This window comes from Hyposmocoma kahamanoa, unplaced genomic scaffold, assembly GCF_003589595.1.
Source record: "Hyposmocoma kahamanoa isolate Upper Pololo Valley unplaced genomic scaffold, ASM358959v1 92, whole genome shotgun sequence".
Taxonomy (NCBI): Eukaryota; Metazoa; Arthropoda; class Insecta; order Lepidoptera; family Cosmopterigidae; genus Hyposmocoma; species Hyposmocoma kahamanoa.
Window position 1 is genome coordinate 3,374,061 of NW_020654748.1, and position 11,464 is coordinate 3,385,524.

Genomic DNA, 11,464 nt, shown 5'->3' on the forward strand with positions numbered 1-11,464 from the left:
TGGACGAAAATTGAAAATTTACACAATTTAATATTTAATTACCGATGAAATGTGATTCCGTTTGTTTTGTAATTAGATGTTTTGCAGTTTTTCCCACATGTAACGGCCCCCCGGTTAGAGATATTATCTTTATTACAATAACTACTTACAGAATATTTTTGGAATATACGGAGACGTGCACACGTACGTCAGTTGTTGGCACTTTACTATTACAGCTCTCTAATTTGTGATTTCAACGCAAACGAGAGTTGATATTTAAAAGTGATATCAGTTCCATTTGACTCATGAGTTGCCAGTGATGGATGGCCCTTGTTTCGTCTCTATTTCTGTTTGAATTCTCGATGCATCTTAGCTTATAGAGCACTTTCATACCTCTTTATAAAGTTTTTAAATAAATAAACTCAAATAATTACAGTGTCCTTTAAAACGATCTTCACAAAGAATCATTCTATTAAGTGCAAAAAACATTCATCGATTAAAATAGATATGATCAAATCGTGTCTTAATAATATGAATCTGCGTTGTTTATGCTCGTTTTGCTTCATGCAGCGTTCGGATAAAGCTGGGTAGTGCGATGTGGCATTTTTTTAAATATCTTAATCACTCATAGCCCCGCACTAGACCGTGAATCGAACCCGGGACCTCTGCGTGGCAATTCAGTATGGTAACCGTTCATCCACGGAGGCATATTATGTTGCGCGGATATCCTTTATCAGCGTGGTGATGCCAATGTATTTTGCTGAAAATTTGTAGTAAGTCATGCGAAAACGAGTGACCTCCTTGATGCGCAGAGTGCGTGGCGATAGCAGCGGCCTCCTAAAGTATCAAGGTTCATTCCTTGAACTCTGAATCATACTTCATGTGTACCTGAAACCTACTGAACATTTGCATTTGTATTTTTTTTATATAATACCAAGTGACTGGACGAACAAGTCGTGCGCCTGGTGGTAAGCGACACGCCTATCCATAACAGTTGCCATTCAGAGATTTAAATCATAAAGATCTGTGGGGCACTGCCACTCCACCCTGAGACATAAGTTGACAAGTCCCATGTGCCTGTAATTTCACCAACACCCCTACCCTTCAAAACTGGAACGCATTAATGCTCACATTACAGTGGCAGTACTTCTCTGGACAAACTCTTTCACAAGGAGCTCTACAGATACTAATTATTAACAGTAGCATCAAAAATTTTGTTTATTCACATTATTTGTACAATTTTTGAAAATTCAGAGCAATACATTAGTAACCAATTTCCTTGACACTTTTACATTTTTATTTTTCATGCAATATTTAATTGCAGGATGTGAAATCACGTAGAGGTCTCGGGTTCAAATCGTCGAATCTTTCATTTCGTTCGAATCGAGGAAGGAATATTTGTGTGGCCTACATTTATTTATCTCGTAAGTTTGGGTGCAATTTGTGGTAGTCTATGTATGTGTCCAAGGCTCCGGCGATACAGGGTTTCCGTAGTGCGGGGTTATGAGTGTGTGCGTTATTATTATTAGGTAAATAAACTCTTGTAGATAGGAATTTTGTGTTATGACGTTTTGGTTATTTAAAATAGCATGCAATAGCTCTATATATAAGACCTCTTTAATGCTATATAGTGAACAAAAACAAATACTGTGACAATACATTAATATTTGAGGTTTAACAGGGCCTCATTTTATTTTTGACGTTAACCAAAAACAAACGCGACTCAACTTCTAACGATCGTCAATATGGACAAGTCATCAATCTAGACACTTTAGTACAACCATGTAATATACGGCAAAGTGCAGAATTCTCAGAGTTCAAAACATCGAAGCACGTAATTGATTGCTTCTGTAATTGTCCGAGTAATTTGTGATGTATCTACGCCGCGAGCATGAGAATAAATGTGTTGATTAGGATGCGGTCCACGTTAAGGATCGTCATTACATTCATTAACTACATGTCGTGTCAAGCCAACTAACTAATTGGCAAACAAAAGAGGCGCAGGAATGCCTCGTAAGACACGCTTCTGCGTCGTATGCGTTTCAGCTGCATTCTAGCGCGGAGTCAACGGGATTTACTAGACTGAGACTTGGAGTTTAATCGATTATATCCATGCAATCTGCGGCTAGTTATTGAACTTTCTGATTGCTCAATGGAATTTATTATCTAGGCTTTAACCGCTCACTGTCAGCAGGGTTTTTTTTTGCTTGTGTCTGGTGGTAAGCGACATTTCTATCTATAGGAGATGCAGTGTCACTCAGAGCCTTAAATTGCAAAGGTCTGAGGGCTTGACAAGTTGACAAGTCCCATGTAATTTCACCAGCTACCTTGACCCTTCAAGACCGGGACACTCACATTACTGCTTGGCGATAGAAATAGGTAAGGTGGCTGTACTTCCCTAGACGAACTCTTTCACAAAGGGCTCTACTACTGCTAAAAAGGTTTTGTCGATTTTTTTTTAATTTATTTGCTGCATTGATAATTTGTATCTAGGCATTAAAAAGACCAATATAACAACACAGCAGTACATAACTACATAATAAAATAACGCATAACATATAGGGTAGGGTATAATACGGTTGGGTTATATTGTTATGGGTTGCACCCATTCGCACGCTTCGGCGCTGTGTATTAAATAATCTGTGGTTGTGTCCAAAACATGAAACTAAACTCGTGTTTATGTGTGGAGTTTCTTCACAACGTTTTAGTATTAAAGATGCTCTGTACGACACAAGTTTGGTCCAAACCTGAACAAATGACAAATACTACATGCTAGGTAGTTAATATACACACCACCACGATTAGGAGTAAAAAAGTGAAGTCGAATATTTTACATTTTTTTTGGTCTAATTTTAAAATAAAACATTTTTAACGATTGTCATTTGTTTTAATTTCCTACTAATACAGGTTTGTCGCGTAGTTCGAGGTTGTTTTTGCGTAGCTGTGAATTTAAAGCTTTTTGTGAGTTTTAAGCTTTAGTTGAAATAGTATTTTTTTTTATTTATTCAAGTTTGATTTAATCAATGTTACTTATCGAGTTCTTAGGTATTCGCTATTATTACACATAGCATTTGTTTTTAATTAAAGCAAATGTTTTTAATTTTTAAATAACGATTTAAATTCGGAAAAATAGTTTAATTTCCAATGTTACTTACATATAATTTTAAATTTTCAGCTGTATCTGCTTTGACACAGAATCTAAAAGAAATGCATTTTGTTTTGTTTTTTTTTAACAATGATTAAGTAAGGCTGTAGGTACTAAATCGTTTTTAAAAGATGTTTATTTAATTTTTATATAATAATTTAAAAATAATTTTATGTAACTTTGTGTGACAATTTTATTTATATTAATATGAATGCTCATTCACGGTGCTGATTTCCCAGAGAAGAACGAGCAAGAAACTCTAGGGATTGCTCTTTTCAAATAAACTTAAATGCTATGGAATACACTTTGAATCAAATTTATTTGGAATCTAGAGATCATGTCGTTTTTCCATACATCTTTATCTAATCAATAATTTAACAGTAAATTTGTCTCTTCCATACAATAATCTATTAACATTACATTAACAACGTAATTTTGTAATATGACTTTTCAATTAAAATACTCTTAATGTAAGTTTTAAACGTTAGAAAATCTTAATATATTCTCTGAAATCTTATTATACGCTTCTATAACAAGATTCCGGTTGATATACAAAATTTGCCTTTTTTTTACGAGGTTAAAACTATAGTGAAACAAAAACTTTATACTAAAGGTTATTATACAACTTCTGCGTACTTGGATGACAAAAATCCGTGGTAGTAACCCGTTTAGCTCATGGAGGTAGTCTCGATCTCTGATGTTTCAAATAAAATAAATAAATATTGTAAATGTTATTTACAAAGAGCAACCCCTAGAGTTTCTTGCTCATTCTTCTCAGGGGAGTCTGCCTTACGAATGAGCGGTAGAGTTTAACCATTGTGACGATTTCAAGTGTAATAATGCTTACCTATGAAATAAAGATTATTTTGAATTTGAATTTTGATTTTATTGTAAAATAACTAAATATGCCAATGTGTGTTTATGAATATATTTCTAAGCAATGTTTTTGAACAGGTGTTTAGACCCCGCGATCATCCTCAGAAAGTAACAGATTCGTGCTGCAAGACGTATAGCTTCAGGTTACCGATACGAGTAGGTACAGAAGTAACTAATGGTCGATGCTTCATCGAGCTTTATAAATATCTGTAACACGTATGACTATTTTTTATCCCCTTACTTCGTTTTGAGAAACACTAACAGTATAAAAAGTGAATCGCTGTAAAAACAGTAAAGACTTTTTGTAACAGGCCAACTGCATACTTTTCCTACATTTTTTGTCTTCCGATCATAAAAGCCCTAACTCATAACACTGTTGAGTTTCTTATGCACTTTTTGTTGTATTTCACATAACAACAGTTTGTTTTCACGGATCTTTTATTCCTCATTGTTCACATATGTTTAAAAGTGTGGTTCAAAACAAATCTTTTTCTTTCTTACTCGCCAAAGGAGTTGCTTAACTAATCTTAGCCTTTTAAATATGGAACGCAAAGAATTTTTTTTTTTAAACTAAATAGTTGATTTGCAAAGCGTTTAGCCTCCTTTCAATACCGAAGATAAAGTTTACACTTCCAAATAGTCTAGCGTTAGAAAACGGAATGAATTCTGTCCCTAATTATTGTGCTAATTGTAAAAAGTTACCTATCCATTTGCTAATTAAAATCAGGCTTTATTATGTAAATAATACAAATTAATTACATTTTATTATGATTTATATATACATGGACGACCCAAAAACAGGTCTCAAAGGAGACACACGCAATGTAAAGTTAGTATCTATGGATCAACACATGAAAATATAATATGAAATTAAAAACAAGAGCAACCCAGATACCTACGTACTTTTCGAAAAACAATAGTGCTGTGATTATCGTAAATTACCTATAACAGAGGTTCCAGATTTTTTAGCTTTGAACACGTGAAGTAAATTTATTATTTATTTATATATAAATATACTAAAAATCCGCGGGTAATAGGTCCCCGATTCTACGAACATCTACCCACAGACCTGAAAAGTGTTAGAAACGATGAAACGTTTTGTACCCGACTAAAAATCCTTTTATTGGATATTGAATTGTACAGTGTCGATGAGTTTCTTTTGAAACAATTTTAATTTTATTTTATTCCACAAGCAGTAGTTATACTACTTTATTTTATATTCATTATTATTATTATAATTTTATTACTGACGATCATAGTTATCCCTTGACATTGTATTTCCAATTGTAATATTGTGACATTGATAACATGAAATAAACGATTCTATTCTTCTATTCTATTCTATGATACCTAACATCATTAAAAGTTCAGAATTAAAATTTTCATTAAAGTTTAAATCGAGACTTCAATATAAAAGTGGATAAGTTATAGTAAAGTTTTATGCTACATGTTTGTGAGTATTGTATTAGATTACTAAGTTTCTTTATGGTGTCACGCTTCATAAATCGAAAACGTGTTAGGTCACATTCTAAAGCATTTATCTAAGTACACAGATTTTAACAATGTATAGCTCTGTCGAAGCCCGGTTTCATTCACCTTTCAAATGGGCTAAAGCCTTAGCTTCCGAGCTTTCACTCGGAAACAAAAACAAATTAATTGATACTTACGGAAATAAAAATCCAAAACTGATACAATAAAGTTAAAAACACAGCACGAGTTTTTTTATTTAAAAAATGCAACTGTTTTTTTCGACACTGTTTCAGCGCGTACGAGCGTGCAACCAACGCAAAGATGGAAGGAGGACTGAGGACCGCCCTACCTACTGAGTGCAGGGGGCTATGGCCTCTCTACCACTGAATCAGACTATTGACGCGGTAACTTAGATTGCACATACAATGCTGACTTGGTAATGTTACAGTTGTAATAATAGTAAACAACACATTTTAGATTTTCTCTTTCCGATTTTTGGCAAGTAATGAGAATAATATTGAGCGTGGTTGTCTACCACATACGTAAGTTACCTGGGGTACTTTCCCGTAAAAAGCAACTCGAATAATTGGTTTCCCTATGTGATCTTACCGGGATTCGAACCTGATACCGCTGAACTGCTGGGTCGCTGCAGTCGTGAAATAATAGATAAAATAGACACACGCACAATTCTTTCATTCGTTGTATAAAACGTCCGTTTGTTTATATATGTTGTAACGTGTTATTTATATATGTTGATGTTTTAAGATAACACGTTGTTCTGTCAAATGGGCGAAAAGTAAACTCTCTCCATTTATGGAAAACCAGCATATGATACCTTCATAAAAAAGTCAAGTGATGATATAAGTTTTCTTTGCTGGTCTTTGTCAAAGTACATACTACGAGTACATTTTTTAATGTCTCTTTGAATTAATTTTAAACGCGCACAACACGGACTTATATAGATCCACTACACATATTTATAACATCTATTTGAATTTCATTTAAACGTAGGTGTTAATTTAAATTTGCAGTGATTGCAACTGCCACCAATGTACAGCAAACATAGAGACAATCACGCTTCGTCTCCCGAATTTGGCGTTTCGAGTAAAAGACGCTCGCGAGGTCGCCGACATATAGCCCGGCGCGGGCCGGCCCGGTCTCTGCCAGATTCGTTTTCCGGAAAAGCATCTAGACTGAAGAATCATCTAAGTAATAAGACTGCTTGAATCCTCGCAGTGAAGGTCGCAGTGTCTGACCACTTCACTTTGAGTGAGGTGTGGTAGTAAGTAATTATATATATATTTAGTAGCAGTGGCGCTCCTTGTGAAAGGTATACAATACAATAAAAAAATTCTTTATTATACACCAAAATAGATACAAATACAATACATTAATTAAAATAAAACGATATAAGCGGTGGTACAATAGGCGGTCTTATCGCTTTAAGCGGTTTCTGCCAGACAACTTTGGATGGAAGTAATTATAATTCATAGCAAAAAGACGGCCGTGTATGAAGATTTAGTAATCGATATACATATATGAATATCATAAACTACTATGTATTTATTTCATAATGAAATATAATTTGAAACATTAGTACCTTAGCAGTTCTAGTCACACTAAAGTAAGGTAGTATGCTTTTACCACATTTTTGAAAAGATGCAATGATTTCCCTTGTTGAATGGACAATGGTAGAGCGTTCCACAAACGCATAGTCTGAACAGTAAATGACTTGTCGTAGTACTGGGAGGTATGGTATCTTAAATTGGAGAGTTGAAGATGAGCGTAGTTGAAGCCAGGCAGTAATGTGAACATATTCATATACATACAGGACATATTCCAGCAGTGGCCGTATATGGGGTCTTATAGATTTTGAGGAACACGTCTACTGTCGTTGTTGGAACGATCTGCATATGACATAGATATAGGAGTTAGCTTTCTTGTCTATTGTAGTGATATGCTCATCCCGCTTTAAATTGAATGCTTAAATTCTTAATGAAACATAAAAGAATAATGACTGTGTGCAAAAAAAAAACAAATACTTACACACAATTTAGATCCGGATAATATCAGTACAGAATACTAAAACATCGATGTCAAAAGTTCGTGGAACATCTATTTGCCAAGCTTGATTGAAATTGGTTACCGGAAAGTGCGCGAAACCGTATTCATCCCCTAATTTGCCACCCTTAGAGGTGGAATATTTTCTTCAAATTTAAATAGTGATGTACCCTCTTTCCAACAAAAAAATAACCATCAAAATCGGTTCACAAATGTCCGAGTTATCGCGTAACATAACATACAAAAAAATACAGTCGAATTGATAACCTCCTCCTTTTTTTGAAGTCGGTGAAATAGAAAAATAAAATAGTTTCATTTCAAAACTCGTATATTTTTGTTTTTTTTCAAATAAACCAACAATTCAAGTCACATGGTAACGGCTGAATCTTCTTCTACTGTTCAGAATTAATTTGTTATTTTTCAATATTTTCAAAAGTCTTATTTTACACGCTCAACTTGGTAAGCAGTAAAGACCACCGGAAACAAAAAGCTGTTATTGTAAAGCAAATTAACTAAGTTCATAAAGAAGGCTCTCATAAATTCCCCGGTTTACGGTAATAGGAAAGAGTAAATTATAATTTATTAGCTCCCTCAGCCCAAATTCAAATCCATCGTTTCGTAAAGAAGATGAAAAATTTAATTTTAAATTCAATATCTTTTTACTGAGGGGTATTTACATTGAGGTTGCGTTGAAGATAAAAATTTTAATTAGACGGTTTTTATTCGTAAAATACTACGTTTTATAATTCGTAAAATTTTGTAGCAGTAGGCACATTTATATGCGAGTATCGTTTACTATCTTGTTTTGTTTTTTACCGTACGAGTAATGTGCTACGTGGGCAGCACGTGCTACCTTCATAAAAATATCAAGTGCTGATAAATCAATTTTGTTTGCTGTGAATGTGAAGCACTTACCTGTTACCATCCACTTTGAGTATGTATCACAAATTTGGTATTTCTGCTTCGATATTTGCTCTAACATCATTGAAAATATACAAAATAAATTTACTAGATTTTTGAGTTACACATAGATATCAATTGCCCCAGTTGGATTACATACACCGTTGTTGTGCAAAACTTACAGTTACGTATACAAGTTATTTTTATATCTGCGGAGAAATGTAGCTCAATATTGCATAGAGTTGGATTGATTGTTCAGAGGTAATAAGTATCTAATTATCATCAATCCATGCCTCCGTAGCCGAACGGCTATAATGCAGTGGTCCCGGGGTTCGATTCCCGGTCCGAGAGAAATATTTGTATGGCCTACTTTTATTTCTCTAGTGAGTTTGGGTGTAATTTGTGGCTGTCTTTGCGTGCGTCCATGGCACCCGCGATACAGGGTTTCCCTAGGTTATGAATGAGTGCGCTGTTATTATTATTACTATATGACCCACTGCTGGGTACTGGTCTCCTCTCAGGCGAGGGGTTGGGCCATAGACCGCCACGTTGGTTCAATGCGAATGGAGGACTTTACACGTTCTTCGAGGGTTGTGAATCTTTTCGACGTGCAGGTTTCGTCACGACGTTTTTTTTACCGAAAAGCTCATGGTAAATTTAAAATGAAATTAAGTAATATTGTACTGAAACTTCCAACTCGCATTGGGTTAGCATCATGAATTATGGTCTAAACTCTCTCTTTAAAGGAGACCCGCGCCCATCAGTTGGACGTATAGTGAGTTGACGATTCTTTTTATAATATCAAGTGACAAGCTACACGCCTGTCCATAACAGTTACAGTGCCACTCAGAGCTTTAAATCGCAGTGATCTGAAGGGCACTGCAACTGTGCCCGTCACCCTGAGACATAAGTTGACAAGTCCCACGTGGCTGTAATAATCATCAGCACCTTACCTATTTCTACTTGACGGCAGAAATAGGTAAGGTGGCAGTACTACCCTGGACGAACTCTTTCACAAGGAGTTCTACTGCTACTAAGATGATGATCACTTTTTAAATTATTGCTATTGAGCAATTTAAAAAAAAATTGAACAAAAATTTTCTACTCATTATTTTTATATCACAATTTACAAGCCACCAGGCAATACAAACAAGTATTGTGTTCGTACGTTGAAAACGGACACGGGTTCATCGTCTTCAACCTTGAAATGTTACAATTCCATATCGAGTGCGAAACTAATTCTTTCGATAACGTCAAGGCAGAGTGAAAACCACAGTTAAGCATTTTTTTTTTAAATTTTTTTTTTTGAAGAAGACTTTTAAAGCTATATAGCGTTCGAGGAAGATATATTTTTACTAAAGGAGTCACCACACTCGGGATCGTCTTGAGTCGATCAGAAAAACTTTTATGTCCATGCAATTAGGGCCAAAACGCAGAAGTATATAGATTCATTGACACTGACACCGAATCTGAAGGGAAAACAAATGATATACAACTAGCGTTGCGTCATGGAAAAAAATCATTTAAAAAGAATCAAATCTTTCACAAAAAGAAATACTTTCCGTATATTTTTCCAATATGTTTCCTTTAATTTTCCACATTTGACGTTGATACCTGTCAAAAGTTGAAGTTACTGAACGAAAACGATAGAGCCAATAAAAAGATTTTTTCGCTGTTGTGAATACATTGTAAATCTCGTTTTTACTCTAAGTGGCTTTTTGGTATACAAGTTTATTTTATAATCACGCTAAATAAAACTTCAAAAGATATTTCTAAACGTCGAACATAATACGAGCCGTCGAAATTATATTAGTTCAAATTTTCGCGTTTTTTTCCGGAACAATTGACAGTATTTGAAATTTTTCGGAAAATTACTCAACAGTAGATACAACTCGATTTCTATGGACGAGGAAACAACTTCACCCAATATGAGCCACTACAGCAGCACAAAACCAACACCATCATTGCGCATTCCTAACAACCTAACCTAACCTAAAAACTACCTACCCAAATAACCAACCAGCGCTGGCGTTACCGCATGTAGCGCCCGGATGCAATCAATACCCTAGCGCCCTCTAGTACACGATCAAAATGGAATACTTGCAGTTATATTTTCCCCAGCGATCGGAAATTCGGGTGAAATTATAAATGATGTTGGGAAGCAATAGCCTGTTTTAGGGGTGCACAAAACGGTTCGATTTTTATATAGACTCAAGGGAATACGATCTAGCAATATTTTGTATCTATTAATTTAAATGTCTTATTAATTTGTTGTAGTCAGTGAGTACTTAATTGGTATTGATAATTGTTTACATCACTGAAGCAAAATCTATTACAGACAAACGCCGACACTATTTATATTATCGCATTGTTTATGGTACAGGAAATAATGAAATATGTATTTATCTTAGCTTTAATTCATAGCTGTTTTTAATTTAAACCCAGTATGCAAAGCAAAATATGCCAGTGTGTCGTAATGACTAAAGGCAATATAGGTATTATATCCACACCACTAATTGATTTCATCAAGTACAGAAACGGAAAATAAAGAGGAGGACAATGCTTTGCACTTAAAGTTATATGACGTAGTTATCCAACAGTTTAGATGTAAAGGATTGGCATTTGTGAAAAGTAAAACAATATTTACATATTATTATGACCATTAAATCATATGATATAAAAAAGGTGTTTAAATAATTACAAATTTAAATATTTATGAGATCGACTCAAAGCAAAAAATCGTGCATCCCCTGCCCGTTTAATTTGCTTGCGCCGCTGCAATCGATGCAAGCTCTTTAGAAGTATCGCGAGAAACGTTCACGCCCCCAGAACCGTGCGCCCGTGTGCGCCGCACACACTGCACCATAGGTAAAGTCTGCTATTTAACTAACTACCTTATTACCTACTTTCTCTCACGCCCTGCATAGCCCGCAAGAATCTGGCCATCGGCTGCGGTGATCTTCTCCTTCACAATCCCGGGGGTGCCCCGTTGTATTTCCTGCTTGTCTGAGCGTAATTACCTATATATATATA

General features: G+C 35.0%; 1 protein-coding gene and 1 long non-coding RNA gene across 3 annotated transcripts in view; one reads left to right on the forward strand and one right to left on the reverse strand.

Annotated features, from left to right (window-relative positions):
* The window catches only part of LOC113236501, a 71,217-nt gene extending 65,385 nt beyond the window's left edge, over positions 1 to 5,832 (reverse strand). For both annotated transcript variants that reach the window (XM_026472608.1, XM_026472607.1), the window contains exon 1: positions 5,668 to 5,832. The gene's annotated coding sequence lies outside the window, so the exon portion shown is untranslated. The remainder of the gene's footprint in view (positions 1 to 5,667) is intronic.
* Positions 5,833 to 6,612: 780 nt separating this feature from the next.
* The window catches only part of LOC113236887, a 20,642-nt gene continuing 15,790 nt past the window's right edge, over positions 6,613 to 11,464 (forward strand). Inside the window, exon 1 of the long non-coding RNA XR_003310994.1 lies at positions 6,613 to 6,752. This is a non-coding gene — a long non-coding RNA (uncharacterized LOC113236887). The remainder of the gene's footprint in view (positions 6,753 to 11,464) is intronic.